General features: G+C 40.0%; 1 long non-coding RNA gene across 1 annotated transcript in view; it reads right to left on the reverse strand.

Moving 5' to 3' along the window:
- Positions 1-13,065: 13,065 nt before the first annotated feature.
- The window catches only part of LOC134213645 (uncharacterized), a 42,112-nt gene continuing 36,252 nt past the window's right edge, over positions 13,066-18,925 (reverse strand). The window contains exon 3 of the long non-coding RNA XR_009979500.1: positions 13,066-13,190. This is a non-coding gene — a long non-coding RNA (uncharacterized LOC134213645). The remainder of the gene's footprint in view (positions 13,191-18,925) is intronic.

Genomic DNA, 18,925 nt, shown 5'->3' on the forward strand with positions numbered 1-18,925 from the left:
CTGGCTCGTTGTTCATCGAGCGCCGTACACACCAAGCCGTTTTCCACCCACACGCGCACAGAAAGCCATCATCGGTCGTCTCTCCGTTCTCGTTTTTCTTTCATCCCAAGTGAACAGACAAACAGACTGAGAATGCGGTGAATGTGAATTATTGCTTTCTTTACATGAGGTCCCTCTGAGTGCTAAGCAGCTTGATTTATGTTAAAACATTTTAAAATTATAATTGATATGATTTTGGTTTTTAACTTTATCTGTTCCAAAGCATTATCTAGTATTTTTTCTTAAAATTTTTTTATAGTGGCATATTTTCTAAACGCGATGAGATATTGTCTATCCGGAATAAATTTATACCGCTTTTTATACCGAAGTTGGATTTTTCTCCAGATACCACACGGTTAGAAAAAAGTACCTAATTTTAGGTACTTTTTTTCTCTTGCATCTCCCTCCCTCTTCCCTTTGTTATCATAAACTGAAGAGTAAAACCACTCAACAAGGGCATTAAAGTGTGGGAACCCAACGTTAAGTAATCTCATGTTTACAAAAGTTGAGTGAAATTTACCTAACTTTTGGTTAGTTTCTATTTAAAATTGAGTATATTTTGCTTAATATTAAGTACATTTTACTTAATTTCAAGAAAAAAAACCTAATTTTGGGTTCCTAAACTAAACCCCCGATTTGAGTGAAAAGTACTTAATATTAGGTACTTTTTTCTAACCGTGCAGGCAACTTACCCAACTTAGGAAGTAGTGCGCTGGATTCGCCTAAAGATGCGCTAAACAACGCATCAATAAGGCAAAGACAAAGGTGCTGTTTGAACGAGATGGCGCCACAACATTTAAAGTAAAATGAATTTCCTTGTATGGACAAATCATCCGTTCTCATTAACTACGCATCGCATCAATATGAAACCTAGGTCAAAAAGCAACAAATAATTTTTAGATTTTTTGTCCCCACGACTTGTTTTACAGTTCTAAACAATAAAAGAGATTTCATTGTACCTCCATACTAAATTCTAGCTGTATACTTTCAATTTCTTCAAGACTGTTCTCCACCTCGTGTGTGTGGAAGGAACATTAAAAGCTTACGATATCGAACAGCAGATGTCACTAGTGTATATGCAATATTACATTGATACAAACACACAGCAACACCACCTGTCGCCTGATAATGGAAGTATTGCAATTATACCGTCAGGTGTAGTAGCTGTTGTTAAAATATTTAGGAAGGGCCTCAAGCGGATTTTTTGCTAGAACGCAACTGACGATCTCCTATTAGTTTGAATAATAAAACAAATCAAGCATAATTTTTCATAACGACGTATGTAACAATTATGAGGACTCGAGAAATCCTTTGCAGAAAGTTGGCAAAACTTTTTCTAAAACTGTTTTAAAACTGAATCTTTTTTCAATACTTTTTTGACGTAGGACTACGTCTGTGTTTTCTATATTGGGGTACACTTTACGATTGCGAAAATCGGGGACCGTCACGAAAATATGATAGACTTTAAACTTTAATATCTAAGCCGTTTCTCGATGGATTTTCAATATTTTTGGACCATTCGATCAAGGATGAGTCAACGCTTCTTTGTATTTATATGAAAATACTGATTTTTAACTATTTATTATCGAAAATTGATAAAAAGCTTAGAAATAGGTCAACCAACCAATCACGTACATCCATCACTAGCACAGACATCAAAAATCAATCACTTGCGGGTTTGCATCTAATCCTCAGTTTGAACAAGATTTTACGCAGAGCAGACGCATCAAAGCGATCGCAGCAGAGCGGACACAGCATCGCGGAGGCGCTAATAACATTTTCAAAGGAAATCCATCGCATTGGTGGTGGTGCTCGATGTGTTGCTGCAGATCATTCAACCTCAACGAACCAGAATTTCATATGAATAAAAGATTCACCATAAAAATAGCACTGTGGCGATCCCGCACCGCCAGTGCCGATGCTGCAAATTTATTACAAATTGTGGTGTCAATAAGGCAAAGACAAAGGTGCTGTTTGAACGAGATGGCGCCACAACATTTAAAGTAAAATGAATTTCCTTGTATGGACAAATCATCCGTTCTCATTAACTACGCATCGCATCAATATGAAACCTAGGTCAAAAAGCAACAAATAATTTTTAGATTTTTTGTTCCCACGACTTGTTTTACAGTTCTAAACAATAAAAGAGATTTCATTGTACCTCCATACTAAATTCTAGCTGTATACTTTAAATTTCTTCAAGACTGTTCTCCACCTCGTGTGTGTGGAAGGAACTTTGAAAGCTTACGATATCGAACAGCAGATGTCACTAGTGTATATGCAATATTACATTGATACAAACACACAGCAACACCACCTGTCGCCTGATAATGGAAATATTGCAATTATACCGTCAGGTGTAGTGGCTGTTGGTAAAATATTTAGGAAGGGCCTCAAGCGGAATTTTTGCTAGAACGCAACTGACGATCTCCTATTAGTTGAAAAGGAACATTGGGAAAAGAAAAATGGTTCTTCTCAGGACCAACATTTTACGAAAAGAAAGAGTTAATTGCGAAAATGGACTGTTTCGGTGGCATTGGGTTTGGCGTGGTAGTTTGGTTGCTGTTAGTGATTCCATCCATTAAAATTCACTACATCATCTCCCTCCGACGCGCTATCAAATTCGCTATTTACGATTAAGTTTTGCACTTTGAAGAAAGTTTATTTCGGATAGTCGGATCAACCTTCTTTTGTATAAAATCAATGGAGATGCCACCTCAGTGGAAACTATCTACAGCAACCACCCATCGGTGAACGTCGCTTGGACAGACAGATGCCGAAAGATAATGTTTTGTAATATGAAGAAACTTCGTTTTGAGTCAAATTTCTGTTGTCATTCCTCGCAACAATACGCATCTTAGATAAACAACATCTCATAACCAAATTCAGAATATTGCGAGAAAGTTCCATTGGATTCTTAGAATTTGTCATTCTCCGAACGGTCCGTTGTCTGTGGAATCCCGATCGAAATGGCTCGCGTGCGCCGAAAAGCAGCTTTCTTATATCTAATGAAGTAATTCCATTAGCTCCGCCCCTTCATAAATAGTTATGAGTGCACATTATATTGACACCCATATCAGATCACAAAGGGGCGGGGCTAACGAGCTTTATTTATAAAACACAAGAAAGCTGAATTGCAGCGCGTGCGAGCCATTTTGATCGGGATTCCACAGAGAGCGGTTCGACACTCAATGCAGCGGAGCGGACACAGCAGCACGGAGTGGGTGGCAATGCTGAAAATTTATTTCAACTTTTGGAGGCTGAGCGAAAAATCATCAAGTGGCGGTCGGACAGTTGCAACGCAAGGTGTCGACAGGCGATTGGATGCAGTTAGTTATTGGACAGAAGGCGCATTGGGAAAAGAAAATTGGTTCTTCTCAGGACCAGCATTTTATGGAAAGAGTTAATTGCGAAAATGGACTGTTTCGGTGGCATCGGGTTTGGCGTGGTACTTTGGTTGCTGTTAGTGATTCCATCCGTTCAAATTTACTGCATCATCTCCCTCCGACGAGCTATCAAATTCGCTATTTACGATTGAGTTTTGTACTTTAAAGAAAGTTTATTTCGGATAGTCGGATCAACCTTCTTTTGTATAAAATCAATGAAGACGCCACCTCTGTGGAAACTATCTACAGCAATCACACATCGGTGAACGTCGCTCGGACAGACAGATGCCAAGAGATAATGTTTGGTAATATGAAGAAACTTCGTCTTGAGTCAAATTTCTGTTGTTACTCTTCGCAACAATACGCATCTTAGATAACCAACAGCTCATAAACAAATTCAGAATCTTGCGAGAAAATTTCATTGGATTCTTAGAATTTATCATTCTTCGAAAGGTCCGTTGTCTGCTGCGGAATCCTGATCAAAATGGCTCGCGCGCGCTAGTAGTAGTAAAATTCTTCTTTATTCAATCATTTTTGTTCTACAATTATTTTGTTAATACATATACAGTGATCGGCCGGTTTGGTCCTTCAACTTCGATTTGATATTTTTTTTATATTGTCATCTGAGTTTTAAAATATAATATGTCATGACGGCCTTTAGGAGGCACTAGTGTGTTTTTAAAATTTGATAACCTAACTACTATGTACACTAATATCTATATACATAAAAATGAATTTCTGTCTGTCTGAACCTTACAGGCTCGGAAACTACTGGACCTATCGGCGTGAAAATTTGTATGCGAAGGTTTTTGGGGCCGGAGAAGGTTCTTAAGATGGCTCGAGATCCCTCCCCGCTTTAGAAAGATGGGCTCCCATACAAATGAAACTGAAATTTCTGCATAACTCGAGAACTAATCAGAAAATAAATCAGTTTTAGGCGAAACGAAGTTCGTCGGGTCAACTAGTTTACAATAAAAATATGATAACCTAGATTGGAACTAGCGCCCTAAGCGCTTCTTGGTCCGAGTGCAAGCAACGGACCCTAAACTTTTCTTTACACTCACCAAAGCGTTCATGTAAGGTTTTTATCCCGGCCAGACGGTGGACCTCGGATGTTCTTGTCCTGGGAGGGGTGTTGAGGATCATCCTCAGGGATTTGTTTTGGACCCGTTGAAGTTTGAGGTGGTGGGTTTTAGTGCAGCTCTCCCAGACCGGCATGCCGTATTCGATCACAGGGAGGAAGATTTGCTTATAGACAGCAAGCCTATTTTTCAGGGACAATGACGACCGGCGGTTGATCAAAGGGTACAGTAGTTTCAACAAAACGTTACACTTTGTCACCGTTTTGTCAACCTGTTGACTGAAAATAAGCTTGCTGTCGAGGGTCAAGCCAAGGTAGTCGGCCCCATTGGCCCATTCCACAGTCGTGCCATTGAGGATGATTTTACAGTCCCCAGGCGGAACATGTTTGGGGGATTTGGAGTGGGGGAAAATGATGACCTGGGTCTTCGCCGCGTTGATATAGATCTTCCAGCTGGTGAGGTACTCTGTCAGGGCATCCAGGCCGCGTTGGAGTTTTGCCACTAGTGCTCTGATCACTCTACCATTTTAGACGATGGAGGTGTCATCTGCGAACAGAGACAGAATGCCGCCTTCTGAAGATTCTGGCATGTCAGAGGTAAACAGATCGAATAGCAGGGGCCCGAGGATACTACCCTGGGGGACGCCTGCGACGTTATTGTGCGCATTGAAACTCGCTCCGCTGATTGAGACCCGGAAAGTCCTTGCCAACAGGTAATTGTTGATTATTTTCACCTGGTAGCTAGGAAGATTGTAGCATTGTAGTTTGTACACCAGGCCATCATGCCATACATTGTCAAACACCTTCTTGACATCGAGTAAGGCCATGGCGGATGTTTTTGAGACAAACTTGTTCCATCTGAGGACGTTGGTAACTCGAGTCAGTTGGTGTACAGTTGACCGACCGCGTCCAAACTGAGCAAGATTTTGAGATTTTCGGCAGACTCAAGTAACCGGTGTTGAATAGCTTTTTTGAATAGCTTGGATAACCCTGAGAGAAGGCTGATGGGACGATAACTTCTGGGGGAGGAAGGATCCTTCCCAGGCTTCCGGATGGGGATGACTTTCGCTGACTACCAGGACGATGGCAGCTTTTTCATATCTAATGAAGTAATTCCATTAGCCCATTTTGATCGGGATTCCACAAAGAGCGGTTCGACATTCGATGCAGCGGAGCGGAAACAGCAGCACGAAGGCGGTCGGCAGTCGGAAAATTTCAACGCAAGGTGCTGTCAAGCATTTGGATGCAGTTAGAAAGACGCATTGAGAAAAGGAAATTGGTTCTTCTCAGGACCAGCATTTTATGGAAAGAAAGAGTTAATTGCGAAAATGGATTGTTTCAGCGACATCGGGTTTAGCGCGGTAGCTTGGTTGCTGTTAGTGATTCCACCCGTTCAAATTAATTGCATCATCTCCCTCCGCAGCGCTATCAAATTTGCTAGTTACGATTGAGTTTTGCACTTTAAGGTCACTCCTGACAGAATCCAAGTGCTTCAAAGTGCTCGCGTTTTCGGCAGCACAACTGTCATTTTTATTTTTTCACGCATGCTGCGACGCAGCAAAGCTAAGTCAACAAAAATGACAGTTGTCCACCGCCTCCGTATCGAGTGGTGTGCCCCCGAAAACGCGAGCACTTTGAAACTTGGATTCTGTCAGGAGTGACCTTAAAGAAAGTTCATATCGGATTGTCGGATCAACCTTCTTTTGTATGCATAAAGATCTTCCTGGAGGACACCATCCTCAAAAATGGCCGAAATAAAGGAGAAAAAGCAGAATCGGAAGTGGCGTGAAACCAAACGCAAATATATTTATATGCAACGTTTGGTTTTCGCCCGCAATGAAAGCGTTCGTGGCAAAGAAAGGATTGTGATGTCCCCGACTGAAAGCCAGTCGAGTGGCTTCAGCGGCCAATGAGTCATGTTAATTCCACGGTTAGAGACTCAAAGTCCATCCAACTGGGAACAAATATTCGACTTCTTGATTGAGTTGGCTTCCGAGCAGTTTGCATAATGTTAATAAAACGACACAAATTATTATGGCAAATACCATCAATTTCGAATGGCTACGTAGTCCTACGTCACCTTTTCGTTCAACCCGATTGGGCTGCACCTTTGAGTTTTCCGCTGGCATGCATCATTACATGACACGTAATAAGCGTGCTTCACAGCAAAGCTCAGTTCATTCAAATTCACTGTGAAAAACGATAAAATTATACATACACCGGTATGCTACACCACAGAGAACAGACGTTGAAGCTGAACTCGCTATGTTGTGATAATTTTTTACTGTTCATTTTGAATAACTTTGGAATGTCGACGTTATCCCGTACATAATTAGCGCTAGCGTCAACAAAAAATGCCACTGTGCGCTAGTGTCGTTATGCATGCAAGAGCATACCAGCGCCATCGTGTTGTCAAAATGAGATTGTGAGTTGCAATGTCGACGTCGGTGGCGTTGAGGTTCGGTTTGTGTTTTTTTTCACATGTTTTGCAAGAAATTTTGTTCGAGCCTCCATGTCTGTTCTCTGTGGCTACACGTACGTCGGTGTACATTGGTCGGTTTTCCATAGTGCACGATTGACGCAACTGCAGTTTTGTTTTGTTTTGATTTTTTTGTTACATAGGTCGCTCTTAGTTCCCATATGTTAAAGCGACGTATGTAACAGTGAGACTTCAAAAATAGAAATTTTTACATACGTCGATTCGCAAAAAGATTAAATTGAAGAATTTTAAGATCTGAATTCAGTAAAATCGATGCGTATTATATAAAGCCGCGTGTGATTGTCACGTTGTATTAAAAACCCCGTTTTGTTTACTTTTGTTACATACGTCGTTATGAAAAATTATGCTTGATATCAGCAAGAGGATTTCTTTTGCCTTGGGGTCTGTTCACAAATTACGTAACGCAAAAATCCGAGTTTTTTACCTACTCACCCTCGTAACAAAAAGTAACATTTTTGGTACCCCCTCCCTCCCCCATGTAACGCGTAACTGAGAAAATTTTAAAGGCAGATTTTTTTTCCTTCTCTGAAGCATTTGGGTTTTGGTATTACACTGTTAGAATAGGGATGACACATGATCAAAAATCATGGATATCAATAATGCAGCTAGTAGAAACGAAAATAGAATTTGCGATCGTAACCATTTACAGTAGTTTTGCGAAACTGTGGTGTCGAGAAATACAAATATTCGCTTGGTATTTTACGCGTATCAGTCCTGCTATGCACTGTGCCACCAAAGTACTCTTTAATGGGTAAAATAGTACCCATTATGAAGTTAAATAGTTCAACTCATTAAAAGAGTAAACAGCGTTTACTCATTAATGGGTAAACCGCCCGTACGTCAGTTCAGCGAGTGATTTTTACCCATTATTAAAAAAATGTTTTTCTAGAAAATGTGTAAAAATCACTCTTTATTATTTTGAAAAGCATTCTTAAAAACTAAAATAAACTTAAAACTAGGTTAATAAAGTAATTTTTTTAATGTAATAAAACGCAGAAATATGATAGTATTTATTCACGCCACAAATATAAACAAAATACAATTCAGTGTAGCTCCTATAATCTATTAAAATCGGACTAGCGGCAATTTCCGGAATCTGCTGTCTGATACATGAGATATATATGATATATGATATACTATTCCCTGTTCAGTGTGGCAGTTTTTGTACTTCGTTCAGTTACGTAATAGCTAATCAAATCCAATTGAAATCAATCAAATCGACAAAAATCCAATCAATCAAATCTAATTCAAATCCAATCCAAATCCATTTGAAATCCAATCACAATCCAATCCAAATGCAATACCAAATGCAAATCTAATCCAAATGCAATACAAATCGAATCTAAATCGAATCCAAATCCAATCCAAATCGAATCCAAACCCAATCTAAATATAATTCAAATCCAATCCAAATCCAATCTAATCCAAATTCATCAAATCAATCAAATCAATCCAAATCCAAACCAAATCAATCCATCCAATTCAAATCCAAATCAAATCCAAATCCAGTCCAGATCCAATCCACATGCAATCCAAATCCAATCCAAATCCATTTGAAATCCAATAATAATCCAATCCAAATGCAATACCAAATGCAAATCTAGTCCAAATGCAATACAAATACAAATCCAATTGAAATCCAATCCAAATCAAATACAAATCAAATCAAAATCCAATCCAAATCTTATTCAAATCCAATCCAAATCCATTTGAATTCCAATCACAATCTAATCCAAATCTAATCCAATTGCAATACAAATCGAATCCAAATCCAATTGAAATCCAATCCAAATCAAATCCAAAACCAATCCATTCCCAATCTAATTCAAATCCAACCTAAATCCAATTCAAATCTATTTGAAATCCAGTCACAATCCAATCCAAATCTAATCCAAATGCAATACAAATCGAATCCAAATCCAATCCAAATCAAATCCAAAACCAATCCAATCCAAATTAAATTCAAATCCAATCCAAATTCAATCCAAATCCAATTCAAAACCAACACAAATCTAATCCAAATACTCTACAAATATAGGCATCAGCTTGGTTCGGTAGTCGGCACAAAAGATCGTGTTTATAGCGCATGAATGACATATGCCAAAATGCCCATATCTGTTATCTGCCAAAAATTACGTTGGGGTGCCGACACCCGACCAGTGCGAACCGAACCACCTCCCTCACTTGCTCGCGCACCAATAGTTTTGTACGCATGGCAAATAATCTCATCCTCATTTCATGAAGCGCGGTGGTAGTTAGTCAAGCAGCACTATGGGGGATCCCCTAACAGAGCAGTCAAAAATAAAATTGGCTTTAAAGCAAATTTTAACATAGTTTTAGCTGGATTTGATCAAAATAGCTAGAAAATATCATTTCTAGTACCTTCCTCTCTTTTAGGCATCCATCAAATACGTTATATTTTTTTAATGATAATTCGATTAATTGTCATTAACCAAATAAGGAAAATTATTTTATTTTTTTCTAGGAGAAGAAAGGTTGTTGTCCACAAACTAAGGAGCAGCCCCCTCCCTCTATCCTTTTGAAGACTTTGTATAATAAATATATAGAAATGACGGCTTTGCAGGTTTTGATCTATTATTGTCAGGGGTTTTGTCGACCAAATTTTATGAAATTCACAATATTCTTTGATATGCAAAGAATGTTTGAAGTGAATTGAGCATAATTGGTTATAGAAACCCCTGACAATAATAAGAACAAATCATTCTAATATTTTTGTTTTTTTTGTGGAAAAAAGTAACAAAACGCTTCATAAAGGAAAAACAACAAAACATACATAAACCATATCGTGGTTGCGAAAGGCCAATGTTCATATGACATTTATTATAGTTTGAAAAATATATAAGCTTATATTCATATATTTGTTCGAATATTAGATTTCTAATTTAAAAACAACATATTTTTTTCTCAAAACTTTTGGTTTATTTCATTATTTTCAACATCATCATTCTTCTTCTCTATCAAGGTCTATGTCTTCAACAAAATTTTCTTCAATTTCATCAACGACATCCATTGTGATCCTGTTTGTTCTATTGAATCTTCAGGAGGACGCATAGTTTCTTTGCATCTTTAATGACATCGTAAGGCGGATATCGCGAAGGAGTGTCATAATGAATCGTCATACTGATATTTACTTAAACCAGTTTCGATTAAAACCCAAATGCTTCTTCTGGCGTCTTAAGCTTATATGAATCTGTTAGATGTATTCTAGAAAAGTGATGCTTGTCTTCAAAAGTTGACCGATAACTTTGACTATATTGACATCCTCTCTTGTACGCTTCCTCCTGAGTAAGTAATGCCTTTTCCACGATTATCTACATCGATTTAAACATTCCTTGTCATATTGACGCTTCTTCTATCTACTCAATTCATAAAGGCCCGTCGTCCGCGTTTTAAATACGTTGTAGAACGTACAACATTTTTTCTTCTTCGATGAACTCGTCAATATCAAACTTGGTTTAACCATTCTCGTTGACATACTCAAACCTTTGCGTCATCAGATGCCTCCTTCCATTTACAAATGAATCTGCTTTCCAATTTGTATAGTTCTCTTTAAACGACACTTCATTTCTTCTTTTATTTGAAACTAGTACAAATATATTCAAAGCATTTTTAACATTATCCTTGCGTTGCAGCTTTGGATCGAAATTTGAGAATACCGATTTGTTATCCATTAGGCGCACTTGTCTCACTTCTATTTCAATAATAATATAACTCTGCACTCAACTGCCGCTTATGTAGTCTACTTGGGTACCTAATTACTAGCGTGAGTGTTCACTACACTCAAGACACTTACCTTTGATATTTCTTGAAAGTACCCGCAAATGTGTCGATAGTAAAGGGTTGAAGATTTCTTAGATATTCCTTTCAAATTGATTTACCTTGAAAATAGACTATTTTTGCTTGTTAATCATGCCTAAAACGCATTTTCATTCACCTTAAAAAATGGGGATAATAATAGGGTAAATTTTAATCAATATGACACGGTGAAAAATCAAATTGAAAAATAAAAATAAAATTAGAATTCTCTGCTATACAAATACTGTGAAAAATTTCTTGGGATATTAGTCGAAGCTTTACTCTTTATGTTATCATAGTTAGACCAGGAAAATTGAGAAAAAAAGTTCTTCACTATAAAGTTGAAATTGCGTTTTTTAAAGAATTTTTGTGTATCTGCATTTTAAAAAAATTTCAGTGTATACATTACTTTGCACACCATTTGAAAGCTTAGACAACAACCTTTGTAACGATGTATTAACATCATGGAAAAATATGAATAAAATTTAAAAAATAGTTGAAAAGCAGACATTTTTTCAGTAAATTTATCTAATTTTCCAATTTTGACTTTGGCACTTGATCTCTGGAACTAAAGTAGGAGACTTCAAATTTTGGATTTTCCTAATCGAATATTGGTAATCTATAAAATATTTAAAATGATTTGGGAGACATGACATTTTCGATTAATGACCGCCTGAAATCCTATAGTGAGCAGGGATTAGAGCTTTTTTGTCTACATTAAAGTTTTAGCGGTTGTCGCTACGTAAGTCCATAAGACGAGTTAGTTCTACTATTCTCTAATCCTCCTGATTGTATCTTTAAAGATTAATATTTTAACTTCAGTAGTAAGCTCAACTCGTGTCTCGTACTTGACTCCATTCTCACAATACACTTCCAACAAAACCACTTCATGATGTCCCGTTGCTAATCAAAACAAGATAAATAAATTGCAACAACTACCCACTCCACAGCGGTTTCACCACTTTGGAACCACCATTAAGACCATCTTCTCCATCACAGAAAACGAGCACGAAAAAGGGAGCAAACGGTTTACTCTGACTTGATGCCCTCTGACTTCATCCCCACCGGTCGCCATGCGAAGAAGCCAAGTCTCAATTACAGTACCCACTTGGCAGTCCAAGGCGCTTCTTGCAGTTCAGGAACGGAGCAGTCGGACAAAGGGTATATTTATGATTCTTAAATAGTTGGGTAATTAAATTAAGACTTTGCGGTGCAGCAGGGTGGCTTTCTTCAAAACAGAGTACGAAGACGATGAAAATTGAGGTTTTTAAAATGACAGAGAAGAACATTCCAATCATAATGGCGGGCACCAGACCGCATTGTCGGCGTCTTTGAGGTTAAGGAGACCAAAATAACGCTCATTTCTCAGATCCTGCATCAATAGGTGGGGTACCGCAATTTCCACATTTGCATTGTTAGCGTCCGGGTTCTTCCGTTCTCGTTATCGTTGGAACACTAATGACGGCAACACCTATCTTCAGAGGCACAGCAATAACACGACGACGGACGATGATGGAGATTGTTATTTTCTATCCACTTCACCGTTTGGAGAAAAGGAACATGTGAAACGACAATTTGGTTCTGAACAACGTCGACGGGGCGTTTCTTCTTCATTGCCTATTTATTCAATATGATGCAAATGCAAAAGGACGTACTACTTAAGGGTCGTTAATGGCTCGATAACGAGATGTCTTACTTTGCCAATAATACTAACAACAACATACTTTTTAGTTCAGTGCATAAAGGTTTGGCAGACTTCAGTGGTGCCAATTTTCTTCAAATATTTCAATCGTTTATAACTTTCAGCTAATTCAATCTTAACTCCATTTCCTAAACTTTGTTTATATCCAAAAAAGCACCCGCTAGCGCCGAACTTTCCTCGTGGCCAAAAGCCCTAAAGCTGTAAAACTGACCACGCAATGCTCCCCAGTACCATCCTGTTGAGGTGCTACGTACGTACAACTACGGCAGCAGCATCAACCAGACAGCAATCATGAAACGAACTTACTGGCACGGCACCGGTAGCTAACCTTATCGCAAAACTGGACGAAGCATACCGGATGTTCCGCCTACCGGTGCTCCATGCCGCACGAAAGACAAAGTTTTACAACATTCTCCACCGGGATTATAATGATGCGAGAAGAGGCCACCTCGCGTCATCCTCCTCTCGTTACAGATGTGACGCTTATCGCGATCATCTACCGCTCGGTCTTTCGGGCAGAAGTAGAACGTCCCGGATTTTGGGGGAAGCTTGCAAATGTTTGTGTTTTTGTAGCTCTCTGGAATCCGTTTTCAGCAACCGTTGCAGGCGCCGGCCGTTTCAGCATCATTGCATACATTTAGGAGATAGCGATAGACGAAGCCGGGCCTGAAACAATAACAGAATTAGAGAACGTAGGCTGGGATGTGGATTTGCAAAGAAAAGTTTAATCGAAACTCGTGTAATCTTTGTCGATTCGCGTCACTCTCCCGTTAGGAGAATGGCTAATAAGACTGATGTATAAAGAAAACCGACAGCATTTGAATGAAATAATACTGATAAGAACTGAACCAATTACCATCCAGTGGGCACATTTCTTGAATTTCTGAAGTAAGTTTTAGAAATAATCTGATAAAAATGTATCGAAGGGACTTAACAGCGTAATTTTACTCAATTTTTAATCAAAGTTCTGACTGATTTCGGGTCATTCGGTCGAACGCCATTTGGCAGTGCCTGAGTATTGGTCTTTCACTAACGGTTCAAATACAGGCATATGAGATGAAGATCTTATGTCCTGGAGTATAAATCAAATGGTCTTTCGAATCAACCAAAGCCTTCATGATGTCATAAGCCGTGGTATCAACTCAATTGTGTTCTCTAAGCATTTGTTTTTCACTTGCGTCTCAAAACAAGACATATGAGGTGTTGAAAGATCTTTGAATTGTCCTGGAGTTTGAATCAAACGGTCTAATGTATCAACCAAGGCTTCCATGATGTCCTCAGCCGCGGTATCATCAAAATCATGCCCTCCGATTATTTGTCTTCAACTTGCGTCTTAAGTCCAGGTATATGAGGTGTTTTAAGGTCTCCAAATTGTCCAGGAGTTTGAATCAAATGGTGTACCGAATCAATCAAGGCTTCCACGTGAGCAGCAGGAACTATGTCCAAGGGCTTGACGATCCCTCCCCAGGCCATCTGCGAGTTGTGAGGCTTGCCTAGGATGTGGTGAGGCTTGACAGTGGGCCCTGTTAAATTCCTATAAAAAGCTGCATGTATCCGCAAGCGCACAAAGCGCACAAGCCCAGGTCCTGGTGTCAGGTGGAACACAAAACAGACCTGACACGACAGTGACTAGGTTTCGCAAGTTGCGACAGGATGATCTACGATCAATTATATCCCCGCAACCTCGACGTCGTGGCGCTGCAGGAGATTTGCTGGATAGGACAGAAAGTGTGGAAAAGCGGGCATCGAGCGGCTACCTTCTACCACAGCTTTGGAACCGGCTTCATAGTGCTGGGTAAGATGCGCCAACGTGTGATTGGGTGGCAGCCAATCAACGCAGGGATGTCCAAGCTGAGGATAAAATGCCGCTTCCACTATAGCATCATCAACGTGCACTGCCCACACGAAGGCAGACTCGACGGCGAGAAATAAGCGTTCTACGCACATCTGGAGCAGACATACAATGGATGCCCACTGCGGGACGTCAAAATTGTCATCGGCGACATGAACGCTCAAGTAGGAAGGAGGAATGTATAGACCGGTCATCGGACCGAATAGTCTGCACATCACCGTATCAATTGACAACGCCAACGATGCATAAACTTGCAGCCTCCGCGCAATGGTGGTCCGAAGCCTCTTCGCAAAATATCCACAAGGCCACATGGAATAACCTAACAAAGAAATGGAAAAAAATCGAACGTTCTAATCGACGGAAAATTCTTCTCCAACAACACGAACGTCCACTTACCGCAGTGCGAATATTGAATCCGACCACTACCTCGTTGCAGTATGCCTGCGCTCAAAACTTTCGACAGTGTACAACAAGCGTCGAAGTCGAACGCCGCGGCTTAACATTGGGCGGCTACAAGACGGCAGCATGAGCGAGATTGCTGCAATACCGCACGAGGGCGAACGAGGCACGATATATACGGGCGCGGAACAGACAAAAGATTTTCCGGAGAAAAAAGCGCCAGAAGGAAGATCGGACCGTGAACAGATGGAGAATGTACCGACTTATAACACATCTATGAGAGAGTGAACCGTTCAAGTAAAGGCCACGTGTCACAGCCTGATATGTGTAAAGACATAAACGGGAACCTTCTTACGAACGAGCGTGAGATTTTATTTTATTTTTTTTATTTTATTTTTATTTTCTGGAGCAGGGAAAAGCCCATTTGAGTAGAGCTATTAATAAAAGCTCTTTCTCAAATGGGCGCAAACCTCTCTTCTTTCATCAACAGAATACAAATTTCAAATGTATATAAATTTGCAATGAATTATCTAACAACTAACTAACACACTATCCTATCACTCTCCGATAACGATTCTTATTGGTGACACGGACAAGTGGAAGTCAAAAACAGGATAACAGTGATTGAACACACGACATACTATTTATAGGATCATTATATCCGTAGTTTGTACGAAGCAGGAAGGCGAAGAAATTCATGAGAACGGAGATGACGACGACGGATGTCAATATTCAACATATCTAGCTAGTACACGAGGACAATCAATGTGGGACTGAAGAACATCAGAAATGAACGAGGCTTTAAAAACATTCCGACGTGTTTCCAATAACTCCAGATCAATTAACCCGTTTCGGTCTGACCTATAAATCAAAATTGAAATAACCCGTGTAGGCTCGTCCGATTGCCATGAAATTTTAGGAAGAAGCGTCATCATGTCTATTTTTGGTTATTTGATTTGACCATGGTCAATCGCCGGATTTATTAAGGGGGTCCTGGGTCAGTAAGTCAAAAACGGGTCTTTTTAGAAACCATTGATAAATGAACGAAAGTGACCAATGCTGATGCAAACGTGGTCACTCATCATTGACCAACATCAGAAGTTAGTTTGTTACATTTGAATCACCAGGATATAGGTTCCGTTGTTCGGAACCTGGTTCCCTGAATATCCCTGGGGTGATGGACACTTTTCAAGTGGACACAGTCTTGCGACATATCAAACTTCATGGTTTTGGAAAGAATCCTAATAGATGAGTTTTGGGAGGTTTTGGACATTTACATCCGGAAGTGTTCCAGGGCCTGGTTCCCTCAAGAAAGTGGACAAATCTCGATTAGCACCGAACCATCTTCGACATATCAAACTCCATGATTTTGAAACACAAGCTCAATAGATGAGTTTTGAGAGGTTTTGGACACATTGGCCATGTTCGGAAGTGTTCCCGGGCCTGGTTCCCTCAGGGAAGCGGACAAATTTCGATAAGCACCGAAAGCATCTTGCGACATATCAAACTCCATGATTTTAGAACAAGCTCAATAGATGGGTTTTTGAGATTTTGGACACATTGGCCACATCCGGACATGTTCGGAACCTGATTCCCTCGAAGTGGACAAATCTCGATTAACCAAACCATCTTGCGACATATCAAACTCCATGATTTTGAAAGACAAGCTCAATAGATGGTTTTGTGAGATTTTGGACACATTGTGCACGTTCAGGTGTTCCCGGGAACCTGGCTCCTCAGGGAAGCGGACAAATTTCGATAAGCACCGAAACTCATCTTGCGACACAAACTCCATGGTTTTGAAAGACAAGCTCAATAGATGGGGTTTTGAGAGATTTTGGACACATTGGCCACAACCGCAAGTGTTTCCAGAAAACTTGGTTCCCTCGAGGAAGTGGACAAATTTCAATTAGCACCGAAACCCATCTTTTTTTTCCAATTTCGTTTATTTGGTAGGCTCAGGCGTGTATAACACTTTACGGAGCCATTGTTCTTTTGATATATACAATCAATATCATTTTATTATACGGTTAGTAAGAGGGTAGAAGCCAGCGTCTCGTGGTGACTCGAGTTGTGTTACATATTTAAGGATGGATGCGGCTTAGGATTTGGGATCAGGAAATTTCAGCTTCTCATCGGGCATTTGGCGTCAGTGACGATGTGGCGTGTCGTCGTCTCGAGAATGTTCGACTGGAGGCATCTTCCGGATGGAAACTGGCTGGAGCTCTACGGAACAAAAAGCAGAGACAGAACAAAAAAACTTTAAAGAAAGAAAAAAAAACAAAATGTTAGATTTTGATGTCAGAAGCACAAAGAAAACTATAGATGGCCTGCATATGACAACATCACGATCTCCCAAGCGAACTTCCCTGAAGGGTTTTTTACCTCGGACGAATCCAATAATTCTCTCTGGGCGTCATTTTCCGAGCAGGACCAAACTACGTGATCGATGTCATAACCGGCTCCGCACCTACATAAGTTGCTATCGACAAGGTTTATTCTGTACAGATGTGCGTTTAGCGAATAGTGATTGAAATAGTCTCGACTCACCGAATGAAGCCTCGACTTAAGTCCTCACCTCTGAACCACGCTCGCCCAGAAACTTTTGGAACTATGGAAATAGCCACCGTCCAAGTTCGTTGTGTCAATTTCTGCTAACTTTGAAGAGTACTCTGACGGACTAATGGGAAAACTCGTTGCTCGAGTATTGTCTATCATAAACTTCACCTTCTTGCGCCCACCTTTGCCAGCGAGTCTGCCTTCTCATTGCCGTAGATTGAGCAGTGAGATGGGACCCAAACAAGAATCTTGAATGATCTTTCACCAAAACCGCATCTGCTCTCTTATGTTTGTAAGAAAGTAAGATCGTGTAACAGATTTCATCGACCGGAGTCCTCGATAGAACTAAGACTATCCGAGAAGATGAAATAATGGTCTACGACTGATTGAATTCCCCAAAGCGAAGTTAATTGCTGCCAGCTCAGCATAAACCGAGCACGGTTCCAGTTTTCGGAAGGTGGTTGAAGTTACATTGAAAACACCGAAGCCAGTGGATCCGTTAATGCGAGACCATCATGAAATATCTGTTGTTGAATTGACATTGTTCATATTTTTCAGAAAAAAGTGAGGAATAGATATTTGTCGAAGATGATCTGGTATTCCGATAGCTATTTCATGGACAGATCGTATCAATTGAGGAACTGTCGTTGGTGAAGTGAACTCGATTGGATTATAACACGGAAGACAAAGATCTGAAGAAATGTATTGAGATAACTCTAAGGAATCTTGAACGACAAGTCAGTTCAAGCATTTTATCGAAGTTATCTAAGACAAGTGAGTTACTTGTTCCACATTTGACGAGTATTCTAAGTGAGAGCTCCAGTAACGTGCTTTAGGAGTGACTCCAGCAAGCACCTCCAGGCTCATGTTATGCGTCGAATGCATGCAGCCAAGGCAATACGCAAACAACGATACGAATTGTTCCAATTTGATCGGGTAATCAGCTGCTGAGAGGAAAGCAGAAGAGCCATACTCAAAACAGAGAAAGTCGTTCTATAAGTTTGATGAGGTCTTCGGTGAGCACCCACCAGGTTCCGGAGATAGAACGTGAAAATGGATCCTTTTCGCATTTTGTTCAAATACTCAAAGTGGAGTTTCAAGTACATTTAGAATCAAACACGACCCTAAGGTATTTAGAAGATAAAGATTGGTTGATGTCATCATTCACAGTTTTAGTTTCAGGGCTGGGTACCGCTTCCTAGTAAACACAACCAACTGAGTTTTTGCGGTGAAAACTCGATCCCTAAATGTCTGCAAACAGTCAGATTATCCAGGGTACTTGCAATGGTCCTTCAAGACAGCTACATGGACCTCTTAGAGACCACATCATCTGCAAGTTGTCTGAGCGTGCATTGTCCTTCCAAACGCTTGTCAATATCTTTAACATAGAATTATAAAGCAGGACTTAAACATGATCCTTGGGGAAGGCCCATGTAGCTATTTCTGGAAGTTGTCAGAGTGCCAAGTGTGAAGTTCATTTTTTTTCTGACAACAAATTATACAAGAAATTGTTCAAAATAACGGGTAATCCACTACTGTGCAGATTGTCTGACAGTACTTCATGGAAACTGAATCAAAAGCGCTATGTCTC

Source organism: Armigeres subalbatus, chromosome 1 (genome assembly GCF_024139115.2).
Source record: "Armigeres subalbatus isolate Guangzhou_Male chromosome 1, GZ_Asu_2, whole genome shotgun sequence".
Lineage (NCBI taxonomy): Eukaryota > Metazoa > Arthropoda > Insecta > Diptera > Culicidae > Armigeres > Armigeres subalbatus.